At 43.7% G+C, this 18898-nt stretch overlaps 1 protein-coding gene across 3 annotated transcripts in view; it reads left to right on the top strand.

The window, feature by feature from the left end:
• Nucleotides 1–18898, top strand: part of ASTN1 (astrotactin 1) — a 666610-nt gene that overhangs the window by 111097 nt on the left and 536615 nt on the right. The window lies entirely within an intron of this gene.

The following is an 18898-nucleotide window of genomic DNA, read 5'->3' on the forward strand; positions in this document are numbered from 1 at the left end:
TACAGAACATATTACAGTCTGCATATAAGCATTTACATACAGGAATGTGGCGCAAAATGTCATTCAAGACTCAAAGAGTTTCTAAGAAAAATAGTCTTGCAAGGTTAATCAAAAATCAAATAGTTTGCAAAAATCTCCCATTAAGAGAAATAAATGCACAAGTCAAATAAATCTTTTCAAACCTAATTAATTAGTCAAAGCATAACTGAAATTTAGCATCTAATTCTATTTAATCAGCTGTACTCTCTGTCTGTCTGTGTCTAAAGAGCAAGCAGGGAGTGAGATAGCCCCTCCTTCACCAGACCTCAAAGGAATGCGCCTGCAGTGCCAAGATATGACGTGGAAGCAAGAAACCTCCCCCTGAATCTCCTCGGACGCACCTCCCCTTCAGCAATCTCCCGGGACGTTCTCGTACCTTACCCATAGGCTGTCTGGCCTAATCTGTTCCTTCTCTTCAAGAGCTCACACACCCCCTAATGAGCCTAGAAGCCAGCTGAGCTGAGAAAGCCAACCCTTCCTTTGGAGAGGTCAGTTTTATACACAAAATTTTGGCAGACTACACAAAATGTTTCAACTTTCAGGAAAACCTGTACTGATTGGTCAGTCATGATGGCATGACGTCTCTTTCCTGACTCATTCTAAAAACCTGAACATGCCAGTTTTTAACAAAAGAAGCATACATAATAAATACATTTTATAAGTTTGCAACAATTGCTAGGGAAAATGTTTCAATAGTCTTCCTCGCTTCCTGCCAAAGCGCAGTCAGATGGACACTTTTAACTAACACTGGCACATTTGGCAGAATCACAAGAATGTACAGTTCAAGGTGTTCTTCACTTCTTGTCATGAGGAAAGCTGCCACGGTCTGCGCATGCTCCCTTCTCATTCAAAGCAAGCCATAGCTTTTGATGGTTTCACAGGCAGCCATTTAATTGTAGGCCCCAAAAATAAAATAAACACAAGATAACATTAATTTCATGTAAATCAGCCCATTATGTTTCCCAACTTCATACTAATACTCCTTATAAATGTTTACATAGCCAAGCTACTAGTGTAAATCAGCTTTTCTATTATTTATGACAACATGCAAAATAAAGGTGCAATGTGCAACATAGAAAAAGAGATGTTATTAACTGAAAATACTTATCAAAATATGCAACAAGTCAAAGTCTATTAAGACAGAAATAGTAAATTTAGATTGCATGGGATGAGCTGGGAAGAGAGAAACATATTCTATTAATCTTCAAAGCTAAAAAGGCCACTTTTCTCTACATTGCAAAAACACATGTTAATTCAGCAAAAGCATGTCAGACTGAATTGGCCTCACTTTCATATTTTTCATGTGCCATGGTTTTAACTTGCACCAAAAGGTGCGTGGCAATTTAAATGCAGTCTGTCTGAAGCACAAAAAAAATAAAACAATGCCTGACTGCAGATGAAATCTGCTCCATCAGTGGGAGCTGGCAGAGAAGATGGTCTCCAGTATTTGGCCGGCAGAATGGGTGGTTGTTGTGACGAGTTGTCTGAGTCCGAGGTTGGCGATCAGGGTGGTGGAGTTGGAGTCGTTTTTGTTCTCAAGGTGGAAGTTCAGATCTCCGAGGAGGATTTAGTCAGTGAAGGTGAGGGCATGTGTGCTGACGAGGTCGGTGATGGAGTCGCTGAACTGTGATCAGGGTATGGGGGTTCTGTAGATGAGGGTGAAGCTGCAGTTCCGGCAGGAGAAGGGTCCTTGGGTGAGCCTCGGGGCAGCCAAGAAGCAAGTGTGCGGGCGTCCGGTGTTGAGTGCGTGGAGGGTGCTGGCATCGTAGCGGAGATGACGTTGTGTCGTTCACTGGGGCCTGGGGTTCTGGCACTGGGCGTGGTCCAGGTGCGGTCCAGGCTTGGACGGGCGCAGACGGACTTGCCTTAGGCGCGCCCGCACAGCAGCCGGCATATATGGGGAGGTGGGAGGGAGGAGCAGCATGGTTGCGGTGGTCCTCTCCAGAGAACATGACCCAGTCTAACAAGCACGTCGAATCTGGCTATCACACTCACAGTGGGTCCCTGGTGGATCTAGGTGCCTTCCTTTGCATAGTACTCATTTGGCACAAGGTATGACCAGGAAGCAGCGGCAGCTGGCATGACTTGCGGGTGATGAGGTGGGCACGGAGGTTGGGCAATGGGGGGAAAAATTATGCACTTAACTTGCCACCAGCTCCTGCGTCTCTGTTCCTTGCTGCTGCTCTCCTCATGGGACAGGAAGCCAGAAAGAACAGCCATGCTCCCCTAACCAATCACAGCGCTGCATACAGTGTTGTGATGGGTGCGCACCTAGGCTCCCCTGACCATTGCAGCATTGAGATTGGTTTGATCGTCCTGGTTCGACCCTCAACCAGGGAATGGGGGCCTGGGCTTTTTCTCCATGCAGGCTGTAATACCACCTGCATGGAGAACGGGGAAAGTGCACATGACTGGTTTGGGGGGGCCCGAGAAGGCCGACTAAACAGTCATTGCACACTTATGAGTGGGCAAACCACTCCTCCCCTGCCCTGCTCCGTGAGCAGAGTAGCCCCGCCCACCAGCCCACCTGCAAATGAAACATAAAATAATAATACCTCAAAGTTATTATCAATTTATATTTCCTTTCCTTTATACTGTTCAAAACTAGTGGGGAAACGCTCCTCTGCCAAAGCGGAGGAGCCGCCACTGCCAGGAAGTGCTTATGCTTGCCCTTGATCAAGGAGGCCACAATACCTGACCCTCTTCCACCGGCCAGAACCCTTCAAAGCCAGAATGCCAGACCCTCTTTTGTTGAGCAGGACAATTCAAAGCCAGGGTGTCTGACCATCTTCCGCGGCCCTGAACCTGGCAAACGTAGAATACTCCACCCTCTTCCCCTGGTCAGAACTCATTGAAGCCAGATCATGTGACACTCTTCCCATGGCCAGAACCCTTCGAAGCTCCAATAATACCACCCCCTCCAATGGGTATTCGAATCTGACCCCTGATAATTGCAGGTGTATTTCCTCTTATAGTACTCATTTCGTACAAAGAGGGACCAGGAAATGCTTATGCTTGCTCTTGTCAAGCAGGCACGATACCTCCAAGTCAGCAATGCTGACTGTGCATGTGGCACCACATGGCATGCGCGTCAAGTTTGTTTTGAAAGATGTATCCATCCAGTGATAGGGAAAAAGTGAGAATGGCTGATAGGTTTCCTGATTAATTAGAAGAACTTGAACAATAGCTCAGAAAGCTGACAAATACACCTACTGAGGCAATGTGTGGTAAAATGTGTTACTGTGTGCTGAAACTTATCTCACAAAATTTGGGGAAATGGTGATAATTAGTATATCACCTCATATGTAAGGGAACAGGTTGTACATTTTTAGAATAAAATTTAACAAATCGTGTGAATTTTGGATTTTTTTAAAACATTGCTTTATTAGCCTTATCATTGGATGAAAATTAGTTTACTAATAATTTTCTCCAAAGCTATTCAAAACCAGAATACCTGATCCTCCTTCCCTGGGCAGAACTCTACAAAGCCAGAGTCGCTGGCCCTCTTCCGCTGGCCAGAACACTTTGAAGTCAGAATACCCAACCATTTCCCAGTGTCCAGCACCCTTTGAAGCAAGAATACTGGGCACTTTTTTCCTGGTGAGCACCTTCTGAAGCCAGAGTACCTGGCGCTCTTCCACTGGCCAGAACCCTTCAAAGCCACAATCCCTGACCCTGTCTCACTGGTCAGAAACCTTTAAAGCCAGAATCCCCAAGCCTCTCTATCGACCTGAACCCTTCAAAGCTAGAATACCCAACCCTAATCCTCTGGCCAGAACCCTTCAAAGGGAGAATGCCTGACCCTCCCGCCATGGCCAGAACTCTTTGAAGCCAGAATATTTGACCCTCTGTTGTTGGCAAAAACACTTCAGAGCAAGAGTGCCTGACCATCGTCTGCTGGACAGAACCCTTTGAAACTAGAATACCCAACTGTCTTCCCCTGGCCAGAGCTCTTCGAAGCTGGAATACCCGCCCCCTTCAATGGTCATAATCCTTTGAAGCTAGAACACAGACACTCTTCCGCTGGCCAGAACTCTTCAAAAACAAAATACTCAAACATCTTCTGATGGGCAGAACTCTTCGATGTGAGAAAACCTGCCACTCTTCTGCTGGCCAGAACTCTTTGAAGCAAGAATAACTTCTCTGGTCAGATCTCGTCAAAGCCAGAATACATTAACCTTTTCTACTGATCACAACCCTTTAAAGCTGGAATTCCAGACCCTCTCCTCTGCCCTGAATCTTTGAAAGCCAGAACCGGGAGTACTTTTGCTCTCCGGAACACTTCGGGCCAGAACACCAAACTCTTTTCCCTGGCATGAACACCCAATACCTTTTCCTCTGGTCAAAACATCCTAAAGCCACAACAATTGACCGGATATCAATGGTCAGAATCGCATGAAGCCACAATGCTTGACCCACTTCCTCTAGCAGAACCCCTCAAATCCAAAATAACCAACCCCTCTTGCCTTTGCTAGCTAGAACCCTTGAAGGCCAGAATATTCCAACCCCATTCCCCTGATCAGAATGCCTCAAAGTATGTTCATCAGATGCCTGAAACAGCACCTATGCTAGCTGTTTGTAGCCGTTCCATCTTCCCCGCTATCTAATTGGGCAGATGTGGAGGGGCGCGCAGAGTGGGTAGGGCATTTCTTCCCGAACACAGACTAGTGATGATGAGTGGCAAAAGCACTTCATTCCGTGAGGCCAAGGGGGGAGGAGGTGGAGGCATTTGTGGTGTGAAATATATGGGATAACACAATTTATATACTTGAATATTAACACATGGGCAGAAATAGACTAAGAGAAATGCATAGCACAAATAGAAACCGATTAAAAAACATGAACACATACAAAACCAAACATGGACAAACACTTGGACAGGTAGGCAAGTATACAGACTGAGATAACTGTATACGAAAGGACCATCAAACACTGGCCAGAAATGACTGAGACACTCAAAGGCAAGCTTAACCAAACTGACCAAATAGTTAGAATGCAACAGAAAATAACAAACAGCCACTTAAGTCGACCCACAGGCACATGTTCATATAGGCTGACATCGGGAATTATTCCCAGGACCTGACAAAAAACGAATAGTCCATTGATAGAACATATTTTCGACCTAAAAATATTGCATAATATGTGACTAGAGGGGATTAACTGATTGCCAGAACTTTGTTAATCATGATGGTGAATAAATGCTAAAGCCTTGAGAAAGCCGCGGCTAAATGGACAACTAAAGGGGCAAAACACGTTGGCTGTTTCAGAACCTGTTACTTTGGTATACATGATTTACATGTTGGATATGAAGAATATTCTCGCATGGTGAAACTTAAGAAATAAGAAGAAAGTTACATATGAAAAGTATGACTCATAATTCTCCTAGAAGAAATAATTGAATAAAAGAATAAGCAAAGTCTGACATTTACCAAGAAAACTTACTCACTCTTATTCACAATCTTATAAACATGAGGTATGGCAGGTCCTAACTTCGAGTAGCTTTCCTCCCACAAATAAAAAGGGCATTGGCTGCCAGGTGATGAGACTTGGACCTTGTATCTGGAAACTGCAAGTTGATATACACTCAAGGAGACAAAGATAGAAGTCCTGTAGAATATATAGACTTACAAACGCAGTAACAAGTGGTCTGACTGAGAGATGAGCACATCCTGATGTATAGACATGTAGACGGACTGATGTATATATACACACACAGATAAAGATACAGACAGAGCTGGGAAAACCTATAAATCCCTTCAAGCACGGTGGAATATGAATACAAATAAATAGACATACTTGTAGTCAGAAATAGACATAGACAAGCTGGGATAGGCACACACATAAATTGACTGAAGTACACAGATACGCCCCAAAAAAGAGGAAACACTTGCCCAGACACATGATCAAAGCGATACCAAAAAGGGGATTATGGATGGAGCGTTGGAGCAAATCAAATACTCACCCCCAGTCAACTGATCTGGGTTTAATCCATCATCATTCTTTAGCTCACTCCACCACCCCAGTTCAGACATGGCCATATGCAAATCAGTCTGACCCTGTGCCTGATGGGAACAGTCCAGCCCGAACTGCCAAGCCATGTCTTCCCTGGACCGGAAACAAGCATCCTGGGACCAGTTTCTGGCTAATCACCCGTCATCAGCCAGGCTAGCTTGAATCTAGTGGCAACGTGAGCAAGGTGCCCATGTCCGGGCATACCCTGCCAATTTAGGGCGAAGAAAGCATCCATCAACTGTTGTTTTTGCATTTGTCACCCCAAGTGGTACGGGTATGCCCAGACGTGGGTCCCGTGCTCTCCATGCCACTGGAATCAAGCTATCCTGGCTGAAGAGGGGTAAAACCCTGAAACCGGTCCTAGGATGCTTGTTTCCAGTCCAGGGAGGACCTGGTTTGGCAGTTCGGGCTGGACTGTTCCCATGAGGCACAAGGTCAAGACTGATTTGCATATGGCTGGGTTCAAACTGGAATGGCAAGGTGAGCAAAAAAACGATGGATTCAGGCCCAAATCTCTGTACTGGGGTGAATGTATGACATTGTTCTGCATTCTGTCCATCAACTGTTGTTTTTGCATCAGACACATGATCATGCATGCACCAAAACAACCACACAGACAGACTTTGAAAACAATCATACAGGTTGACTTAGATACAATCACATAGCCACAGATAGACAGAGTCAGAATCCTCCAGAAACAAATAGACAAATAAACAATCACACAAGCGCAGAAGCAGTCACAAACACAGAAAAAGTGACACACAATCGCAATGACAGATGAGGAAAAACGTGCACAGAAATAGAAACAATAACACTGCCATAAAAGTAGTCACACAGATAGTAGCAGCAACAATCACATGGTCAGGCACCAGAAAACTGACAGGCACACTTAAATAATCGCATAAACGTCTGATACAATCACCCATGCACAGAAACATAACACCGGCAATCACTTTGAAAAACACAGAAACAGTTACCCAGACACTGAAACTATCATGCAGACAGTAAAATATTGAGATTAACACAGGATCAATCACACAGACGAAGCCAGTATTAATCACACTGAAAAACACGAAACATTGCTACGGACACAATCTCACAGACAGGCCTGAAAAACACAGAAACAATCTCAATCACACACAACATTCGCACACACCAAAATAATCAGACACAATCACAGACAAAGTCGGAAACACACACACATAGAAAACAATAACTGAGACACAATCACAGAGATGCATGGTCAACAGAAAGAGTCATTAATCCGTTTCACACTTGATATTGGATGGCAGCTCTTACTTCCCCTATGGGGGCTTTGAATCGCTTGTCTACATACATAGCATGCAACGCAGTGTAGGGTGTGTTGTTGGAAGTTTGATGTGGTTTGTAAAGAAACAAGGGGACCATGTGAGTCAGAAGGGACCGAGGGTATACTATCTATTATGTGATTTTTGATGTGACTAATGTAAATATGTAAATGTAGCCAAGTCACTGCATTAGTAATTAATGTCTGAGGTCTGGAAATCTGTTGATTTCCAACCCCGTTTTTATACCCACTGCATTTTGTTGATTTAATTGTCCTTTTGACTACTTGTCCCAAATAAATCATTTTTCCTTTTGATTGAAAAATTGCACAGATCATTATGTTGGCCTGATTACACTGCCTATTCTTCTGTGATAGGGACCTTTGTCTCTCAAAATAGGTTGGAAGGATGATGTCATTGTTTTAATCCTATATCGGAAGTGTTTTCATGCCTCGGCGATGATCACCAAGGTGCTATTTCATAATATGGAATGCAATGCGTAGCAGTGTGGTGGATGATGAAATGTGAGAGACAGACAAGCAGTTTTGTGTTTTTCAGCAGGTAGCTTTGAACAGCACCGCAGGTCTCTTCATGGTATTTCTTACGATATAGTCTTCTTAGCTACTTACTGCTCTGGGTTGTCCAATCTGAGAATTTGTGTATAGTTGTGACCCTGAGCTGGCATAGTTGGATGGAGAGAGAAATGGAGAAATCTGGTTGGATGGGCATTGTTATTAGGTCAAACTGTATAGATATTAGGGACCTGCAGTGCTGGACTATATGTGTAACAGATCTCCTCAGTTATTCCAAGCCTGTTCATTTAGTGATGTTTGTATTTTTTGGCTGCACGGTGCTGACGATGGACAACCTATGTAGCAGATATGCTTTATGTGACTGTAAGAGGTATAAGCTGCAATTTGCTGCTGACCACTGTGCATTATGATTAGGGCTCCCGGTTTTACTGTATTTTTTTTTTTTTAATTTCCGTCTGTATTTATTCATATTTATTTTTTGATGTTTCCATTGGTATTTATCCATATTTATATCGCGTTTTGAGAATAAGTGAAGTCGTGAAGTGGTATATTGTCACATTTATTGAACTTATAAAAATCATACTTAGATATCAGTCTCGATTTTGAAAACAAAGCAGCCAAATATAACAAAACCCTACAACCACAGATAAATATTAAAATTATATACAAATATATGTTAACATATGCCTGTATTTAAGGAAATAATAACCTGTTTTTGAGCTCCCCATGTTGTGTATATGCTCAGCCGTTGGCCTGGAATTCATGAAGGACACCATGGAGAGTCACTCAAAAAAGCACAATTTTCTGCATTTTTCTACTTTTAAAAATAAATACAGAAGAGAAACAGATTATTTTCTGTCTGTATTGATCAGTAAAAACGGAAAACAGTGAGCCTTAATTATGATCTTAGTATTATTGTGGGCTATAACTGTTTTATATGCAACTATTTGATGCCATGGTGAACCATAGATCGCCCCTTCCTCGCTTACCTGCATATCAAAGAGTTTGCTGGTTGTGTTCTTTTTAATCTGTGGATTGTAAATTGATGATTGAGCTTGCTTTTGTGGCTTTATTGCTGGGATGTGGGTTGTGCAGTTAGCTAGGAATTAGCCATGTTTTCAACAGTATTTGGAAGTGTGTTTGCTCCTTGGTGCTTCTAATAATGGCTAGTAGTGAGTGCCAGAGCTTGGCACAGAGAAATCAGTGCCACCTACAGATTTCTTATGGTAAGGTGGTATTACAATAAGTGATGCAAGCATGGAGTACATTGTTCTCTTTGGGTTGTATTGCTTACATTTAACTATATTGCATGGGGGAGTTTCAAATTTTTTTTTTTTGCAGGGAAATGGAGCCACCACAATCGAACATGCATTTTTGCCTGTGGCATCTAAAATCTGTGCACTGTTCTCGACTACAATGCAAGGGATGCAGTTTTGCACTAGCACTTTTGCAAAATGTCGTCTTTGCAGTTGTCATTGCTGTACAGGTCTATCGTTCAACAACTGTACCACTAACTTGCGTAATACGAGTGCACCTGAAAAATCATGCCAAATGGCACTGGGGCATTATAAGTAATCCCTCCCCCTGTGGTTTACAGCCCACTCATAGGGCAGTTGTTCGGTGTGTTATTTAGGCAAGGTAGAATTCTCTTGGGCACTTAGATGGAGAACATGCAGCACTGATCATGTTAAGGTACCACAACGTACACTGACATCATTGTTTCTATACAAACACTATGGGTCCGATTCACAAAAGTAATCTGAGACAAAATACTAACTTTATTACTTTCGGTATTCACAAAAGGCATTTAGTAGTAGTACAGTTAGGATTCCTAACTTTACTACTACTAAACTGAGACAAAATCCTAACTTTACGACTTTTGGTATTCACAAAAGGCATTTAGTAGTAGTAAAGTTAGGAATTCTAACTTTACTACTACTAAATGCCTTTTGTGAATTTCGAAAGTCGAAAAGCTAGGATTTGGTCTTTGTGACTCGGGCCCTATATAAACAAGCCAGTAGGTGTCTATGCTGTGCAGCATCAGCAAAATGATACAGCATCGGCAAAAAAAAATCTGTGTCTCATGACGCAATGCAGACGTGCTTGCTGACGTTTGTACATGTATGATTGTTTGACAGCAGGCAGCTAAAAACTGGGGGGGGGGGGGGTGGTGAGGGGTGACACTTGCAGGCAGGACCAAAACTGTTGCACTTTTGTTACAAGGGGCCAATTTTGCTGCAAGACCGGCCTCCAGTTGAAAACAGGCCCCCCACCCTTCCGACCCACCAGGGAAACGATTCGTGCCCACTACGGCCAGTCCGGCCCTGTTTGCATCTAAAGCCATACGTTATTTTTAAATACTGCACCCCCCACCTAGTCAGTTCCTGGTGTGGCTGCACCGGTCACACCGCCGAAAAGCCAGCCCTGATAACAGACACAAACAAAAACCGAGTCAGAAGGCAGGCAGATGCATGCTAGCATCCAAAGAGATGCAGACAGAGAGACATAGATGACAGCCAAACACCTCAGAATACAAACACACTGCTCAATGCTTTTCTAGACACATTGGCATGGCCAGTAAGATGGAAACTCCCAGAAATACAGAGAGAACGAGATGCAGAGAGGCAGGCCGAGGGAGACAGACACACACACAGGCCCTGTGGCAGATGGCGGGAGAAGTCTTATGTTATTATGTCGGCTGCCTATTTAGTGCTATGCTACCCCAAGGCTGTGTTAAAGCGCAGGAAATGGAGGCAGAGGCTTTGGGCGAGAGGGAGGTATAGGGAAAGGAGGATGAGGATAGGAGAAAGGGTAGAAGGGAACACGATGACATCACGGTGGAAGATTGCTTAAAGTTTATGTTGCCCTGAAGCCTCTACAAAGCACTGTGGACAGGGAGGAGGGGGGTAGAGAAGGAGGGAAAAAGAAAGGGTAATAGCCGAAATAAAACAGAGCAAAGGAGAGGAGCGGGGAGGAGGGAACTGCCCAGGGAAGGAGCGAAGGTCGTGGCAGATGTGGGAAGCAGAGAGGAAATGAGAGGACAGAAGAGAGGAAGTCACAGGGGAGAATTAAAGCGAGAACTGAAGAGGGGAGGAGGGAACAGGCGAGTAGGAAAAAGGCACGTGGAGCAGTGAACGAGAGCAAAGCGAGGTATGAAAGAGAAGGATAGAGGATAGTTGGGGACAGGAGAGGGAGGAGGAGGAAACAGGAAGAATGAGGAAGGAACAGGAGAGAGGGAAGGAGATGCAGGATAGTGGGAAGGAGGCGAGGAAGAGAGAAACAAGGAAAACGAGGAAAGGAAGAACTGGTGACCGAGAGCGAATAATGGAACAGGAGAAAAGCAGGGAGGACTTTGACAGAGAAAGGGAGATATGGAAGGAGGGTGCATGAAAGAGGGAACGAAGGGACAGGAGAGAGACAGAGAGGAAAGAATGGGAGAGAAGGAAATATGAACATGGAGGAGGACACAGAAGATGGGGTAAGAGGGAACTGGTGAGTGGGAAGGAAGCAACACCTTAACACAGATATGGTGGATGTTATTAAAAATGACTATCCCCGCACATCTCTCCACATCTTGCTCCCTCCATCCATGCCAACTCAGGACCACAACTATGCACAAAATCTCAGATTGGATAGGCCAGTGCCAGGGGCGGCTGGTGACATTTGAAAGAGGTGAGGCGTAAAATTAAAGTTGTACTGCACTGTAGCGAGCAAGCGTAGCGAGCGAGCCCGAAAAACCTACAGAGGGTTTGGAGGAGAAAATTTTGAAAAAAGAGTGGGCAAACTTTCAAGCAAATTTGAAGAAGCAGGAAGGTTAATAAAGCAATATGATTGAATTATTTATCATTTAGAGGTGATGGAGATACGTCGCTCTGGAATTATCTAGTGTTACCATTGTACAAAGTGTGTATTTCCTGTGTTCCAATACCGCTTTTAACTGTTATTTTTAATTTTTTTGTATCTTCTACTTAAGGAGATAGAGTTTTATTTACTCGTTGATATTGTAAAACATGCAGCACATACATCCTGAATAATGCCAAAAATCGGAATACAGTGACTTGAATGTCTTTTTTAAATTATTTTTCTTTTTTAAGAATGCTGCATGTTTCCTGGTCTGTGAAGATTTATCTCTGCATTTTTCTTTACTGCGGATGCGCACACTTGAGAACATGATTAGGTCAGTGAACGTTATTTTAGACATGCTGCTATTACTTTTATACTGCTTATCAAACCACCTCCTGCAGTTCAGTAACAAGCTAAGCAAAATATGATCATAAGAAACACCATAAAGAGAACTGCAGAGCGGTTCAAAGCTACCAGCTTACTGAAATCTAAAATAAATTGTCTCTCACGCCTCATCACCATCACACTCCTACGCGCTATGTCCAATAACATGATAACCACACTTCGGTGGTCATCACGTATGGCATAGAAACACTTCCCACTCAGGAACAGAAAGAAAGACAACATCCTTCCAACCACACATCCTACATGGTGTAGCATGCTACAAATGCAGTTAAGCTCCTAAGTGGTCCATGTAGTAAGTGCTATATAAATGCTGCAATACGATACAATAAGTGAGAAGACAACAGAGTACAAGCAGAGGGGAAGGAGAAAAAAGAAGAGAGTGCAGGGTGGTATATGATGTAATGGTGTTTGCTTGTATATTCACACCACCCTCCATCCCAAACTCGGATGTTCTGCTGCTTGGTCTCCCGACCGTACTGCTAAAAGATGAGAGTTTCTGGTTTGTACAACCACACCCCTCTACGCACACTGGTGCACATAAAAGTGCACATCATGCTTCACTGGGAAGTACTACAAGAGAGCATAAGGCCTAACCTTAGTTCTCTTCTGAATGAAAAGCTGCGGATCTTACCCCGTCTGAGGCATCTTTTCAGTCCGTACTTTGTCCTTGCAAATCTGCAATTGGTCTGTGCCGAAGGTCGGTTGAGTCCACAGCGTTTAACTCTCTCTCTTTCTCTATCTCACTCTGTCTCTTTCCCTTGCTTAGAAACTGTGCATGGCAGGCTAATTTAGAAAGGTCCCTTAGCAATTTCTCCAGGACAAAAGCCATGCGAGATAATCGAAAGGCTACAGAATTACAGAAAATGAGGTGAGATATGTAATCAATGTAGGCATAGAGATGGCCGAAAGGGTGCCTAGGATTTCTTGCCAGTTTTAGATAAGAGAATAATCCTGTAATGGATGGACTTTCTTCGAAAGTGTCATTGCATTCATTGATGCCCAGGGGGAGGCAGATCATGCTTTAGAGAACATAAGGTCACACTGACCGTCAGATGGACTGTTTCCATTTGCAAACCAAGGATTCTGCAGTTTGCACACTGACTGGTTTGAGAACGGGAATGCACGTTGTTGTGATGTGACCTACATATCAGTAGGTTGCATCGCTAATTGTACATTCGCAGGGGACCGCAAAACAATGTGACTAATAATTATGAATGAGGCAGGCTACAATGTGAGACCCCATGTGATTGACCACAAGCGTGGGTATGGAGTCCTGCGAGGCAAAGCAGACCAGCATCGGTGCATTTGCTCATCTAAGCAGTAAACATTTTTTTACATCGAGCATTTGAGACCTATTGTAAATATGTTAGTATATACTTTACTATATATACTTTAGTATATATTTATATGTGTGTGTACTTTGTGGGCTCTGGAGATCAGCCCTAGGACTTATCTGCTTCTGCTTAGGGACTTTTTTCTTTTCAATTGGATCTATTTTCTTGATAGAAAACGGCCAACAGAGGTCAGTAAAATACCAGACTTGCTTTCTGCCGAGGGACTTTGGGGCATATTACCAAGGGCATTATCACCGCATTAGCAGGACTTTTTCCCGCTAATGCGGCGATAATTTTATCAGCTGGTAGGCGATAACGGGCATTTAGGGGCCCACTTTGCATGTCAGCGATAATTATCGCTAATGACATGCAAAGTGGGCGTGCCAAGATGTTAGTGACTGAAAACAGTCGCTAACATCTCTAACTCCTACTAACAACTTTTGGAAATATTCGCGCTAAGCGCGAATATCTCCAAAATCTAACACCTGCTAAAAGCAGTTCTTAGCCATGTTATCCAATGGAAGGTGGATAACATGGCTAAGAGCATTGTCACGATAATGTATGAATATCGCTGATTTTTCAGCGATATTCATGCATTTCGCAGGATTTTTACCGCTTTTGAGATAAACCTTGATAATATCAAGGTATCTCAGCTGTAAAAATCCTCGGTGCTCGGCGATATTTTTTTCCCGCTAACCAAGCAATAGCGATAATTATCGCTAGTGCTTGGTAATATGCCCCTTTCTTTTTAAAAGATTTCTGGCAACTGCCTCTATTTAACTTTCTTGATAGAAAACGACCAGCAGAGGTCCGTAAAATACCAGAATCACTTTAGCATTCTCTAGATTCCAGTCCATAGAAATTGCCTTCCACGAGCACCAGTAGACAATAATATTTTTTTCAAAACTTTTATTTCCAGTGATATGATCACCGAAGGCCCTGATTTTATATCAAAAACAGAGTTTTGGACTATACCATTTCCAGCTGAAAGGCAACATTTGTCTCCACATGTTTCCATACCTGGCGTGTCACTCAGTTTGGTGCTCACTTTCCCTCCATGTTACAGAACAGTAGATGTTTCAGCACCCAGGCTAGTGTGCTGCATAGCTAAATACATATAAGGTCCCAAAGGTGAGACCGATTGCATTGCAAATGCTTGTTATAAAAGCAACCCATGACCATTAAAGGGACATGCGCTACTTTAAAATACCCCTGTTTGGGAAGACACTGGAGGTGAGCAGACATAGATCCAGAAGCTTCCCCAAAGCCACTGATACAATTCTCAAAGTGACAGATTCCCCTTTGCCAATCAGTTACCACCCCATCATGGGTTAGGGAGCCGTTTAATGCTATGCAACAGCAATGCAGTGTTAAACCATTGATCATGCCATCTCTGGATCATTATCAGGAGGGGAGTGCCCCATTCATGCTGCTTCATATCTGTGATTCGGAAGGAGTTACAAAAGCCTTTTTATAAGACAGGAACACTTTCCGGCTTTTGTACATTTTGAAAAGCGCTTTTGTGGTTGCCAACCCAGCGACAATGGGAACCTTGGGGTTTGTGACCACAAAAGGGCATTGTACATCAGCCCTGGGTGTCCACGCTTCTAATACCTAATTCATTCTGTGCCAATGTATGTGATCTCTGATGCATTTGTGTTACTTCAGAGCATAGGGCCCTTAACTCACTTCCTGGGGAGATGGAAAGCATATGGGAAACACAATGAGATATTTCATTATTCCCTCTTTTTAATCATGTAAAATGTTACTTCAGTTTTCTCCACCCAACCCAATGCCACTCTCTAGATCAGTGCATCCAAAACATTTTAGAACCATGACAACAGTTTTAGAATGACAAACTTTCATGACCCAAGTAGCTTTAATGAGCCTGAGGCAGGCAGATTTTTCATTTACAGACAGCACATTTTCCAATGAAATGGCCATTAAATCCTCACAGACCTGAAGGTTTTACTGATAAAACTATATTGCACATAAAATTGTGTGGAAATCTTGTTTCAATTAATTCTTATGTGTGAATCGCCAAGTAAAGTGTCTTATTTTCTTTTGATCCTATTAAAATATTTGTTTCCAACACAGTTTAGAATTAGAAAAAAGTGCTTATTTTTTGCTTTACAGTGCATTTACACATTTTTACATTTTGTTGTATGTTACAAAAAAAGATATACTACACTATATCCTTTCACACTCCCTACACTCCAGCACGATTTTATGGCAAGACCGGAGGCTAATCTATACTACTAGTATAAAGAGAGAAAAGAACCCTTTTGGCAAGGTAAACACGAGAACCACAGCGCCAATCCACACACCCAATACATTGTTGGAATCCTCAGGGTGTGTAGATGGACATAGGCAACATAAAATAAAAAAAACGTAAATTAAAAAATTAAAATTTCAAAACAAAGTAGTCCCCTAAAACTAGCACCGGCCGTGACGTAGTGCTTACCGCGACCTAGACGTGAAGACGACATGCGGGGAGGAGCGGTGACGTGCGGCGAGGAGTGGCGGTGAAGTCCGGAGCGGGCGGCTCAGGTAAGGCAAAGAGCAGCGAGGAGTGGCGGTGAAGTCCGTTGCGGGCGGCCCAGGTAAGGCAAAGGCAGGCGGGAGGCGGGAGGCGGGAGGCGGGCGGTGGGCGGGAGGATCGGGGCGGGAGGATCGAGGCGCGAGGCGGGCGGGAGGCAGGCTGGGCAATGTCGGGGCGGGCGGCGGGGAGAGGCGGGAGGGATGCGGTCTGGGCAATGTCGGGGCGGGTGGGAGTGCACAGAGCCTTAAAATGCTGCCCCCAGCCCCCTTCTGCCCCGGGCAACGCTGGGGCGGGCTGCTAGTATTATGCAATCCTCTTTATTGCGCCACCCACAGCAGCATCTTCAAAGAACATAGAACACAAAAAAATTCTTAGAACACTAACACAGAGCCAGAACCTTCATGACTCTTCCTTCTTTTTTGCTGCTGCCCAGAAGATGTCATGTTTTAAATCTCCCTCTTAAATGTTACAGTTTGAATGAATATTGAATGGAATGTTTATATTAGATTAATACTATTGAGTGATTTTTGATGAGAAAAATTGGGTTAATTTTGCGTCTAATTTGACTCGGTTTCCGTTTGCTTAGTGCAGGATGAGTTGGAAAAGTTTATTTTGTTCTGCACTCTGAGAGCGTGTAAACAGTCAAGAGAGTAGGAGTATAAAACAGATTTTACTCAGAGTTGATCGTTATGAACATTAGAGTATTGGGAATCTGTGTTTTGGTTTGTGAAGCAGATAAGTTTTATTTAGAAGTACTTATTTTATGAGGAGAAAACATCAGAAAGGAGATTTGGCTTTCGGGGTGTGTTTAAACCTTCGAGTGAACATAAGAGTCATCCGTGATCAGGGAGGAACAGCACTGCTCGTCCTTCTTGATCTCTCAGCGGCCTTCGACACGGTCGACCATAAGATCTTGATCGACCGTGTCGAAAGGATGGGTATTCGGCTTACTGCCAAGGATCTTCTTGCCTCCTTCCTGGCCAACAGAACCCAGGCGGTCACCATGGGTCTCTTCCAATCAGCGGATCTGTCGCTGCCGTGTGGGGTTCCTCAAGGCTCATCCCTCAGTCCGACACTATTTAATATCTATGTGTCGGACCTTGCAAGTGTCATTAAAGCACACGGGATGAGCCTCACCTCATACGCTGACGACACCCAGCTGGTCTTGGCCATAAAGGGTGACGGACAGGAGGTGGCAGAAAGATTCCAAAGGGGGATGACTGCTATCGGTGAGTGGATGGCAAGAAATTGCCTGAAGCTCAATTCCGATAAAACTGAGGTGGTCATCTTTGGCAACCTTCTGCCAGCCTGGTCGGCAGCTTGGTGGCCATCGGCTCTTGGTGTCCCTCCCACCCCCACCGCTAAGGTCAGAAACCTAGGAGTGACATTTGACGACAAGCTCTGTTTCATGGCCCATGCAAATAAGGTGGCATCTAATGCCCATTTCAAGCTCAAAATAATAAAAAAGATCATCCCTTATTTGCCAGATTCAGCAGCCAATACGTTAGTCACCTCCTTGGTTCTCACATCGTTGGATTACTGCAACGGTCTATTGCTTAATGCACAAAGCAGAGTTACGAAAAAGCTGCAGACTGTGCAGAATGCAGCAGCACGCATGCTTTCTAAAAAACCCAAGTTTGCTCCCATCTCGGACACCCTGAAAGATTACCACTGGCTAACCATTCAAAATAGGGCCAAATTCAAAGCACTATGTATAGTCTATAAGACCCTGCAGGATCAAGGACCGCGCTTCCTCAAAAAGCTATTAATTCCTTATAATCCATCCAGAACACTTCGTTCCTCCTCGCTTAACCAACTTGTGGTCCAACGAAGCAGAACAGTCTCATGGGGTGATCGCCGCTTTGCTATCGCAGCCCCTAAAATCTGGAACTCCTTACCGAACCACATTAAAACAAGTCCCACACTCCTCCAGTTCAGAAAGAAACTGAAGACGTGGTTATTCAACCAGTAAACCCAGCCACCAATCTTCTGATCAGGGATAGACAGCATTGCATACCAGCGCCGAGACGCCTACGGGTAATTGCACGCGCTCTACAAATGCCATTAATAAATAAATTAAGTTTAGCGTTTTATGAGAGAGGAAAGATGGTTTCGTTTTTCTGGATGAAGTGGTATACAGCCTGATTCATGAAGGAGAATTGCGCTCGCAAAGGGCCAGATTCTCAGAATCTGGCCCTTTGCGAGCGCAATTTTTGCATTTGGGATTCATCATCCCAAATGCAAAAATCGGTAATAGCGAAATCGCAAATATGCGAGGAATTAAATTTAAGGAATCTCTATTTGAGATTCCTTAAATGCAATTCATCATCCATTTTCAAAATGCGAATTCGCTATTTCGGGCCGCTATTTACCGCGAGGTCAAACCTCGTGGTAAATAGCGAAAACTTTGAAAAATACTTTTAAAAGCATTTTTCTAAGTTGCATGTTGCACACACACATGTCCTTTGGACATGTGTGTGCGCAACACCTGTTTAAATTTGCATTTAAGGGGTGCTACAGGGTGTCCTTTGGACACCCCTGGCACCCTTTAAATCGCTATCTTATTTGCGATTAGCTAATTGCTAATCGCAAATAAGGAATACTCCCCATTCATTCCTATGGGCCTTTTGGCCCATAGGAATGAATGGGGAGTTATTCCTTATTTGCGATTAGCAATTTGCTAATCGCAAATAAGGAATATGTAGGAATCACATTTTTTTTGCGATTCCTACATGAATCCCGTTTTTCGAGCCTGTAATAGCGATTCCTTATGAATCGCTATTATAGACTCGCAAAACGGGTCTTTGATGAATCAGGCTATTAGTTTTTTTGAATAATTTGAAGGTGCACAATGGTAACGAAAGCTTACCGTTGTCTCATTTGCAT

Source organism: Lissotriton vulgaris, chromosome 1_1 (genome assembly GCF_964263255.1).
Source record: "Lissotriton vulgaris chromosome 1_1, aLisVul1.2, whole genome shotgun sequence".
Classification (NCBI taxonomy): Eukaryota; Metazoa; Chordata; class Amphibia; order Caudata; family Salamandridae; genus Lissotriton; species Lissotriton vulgaris.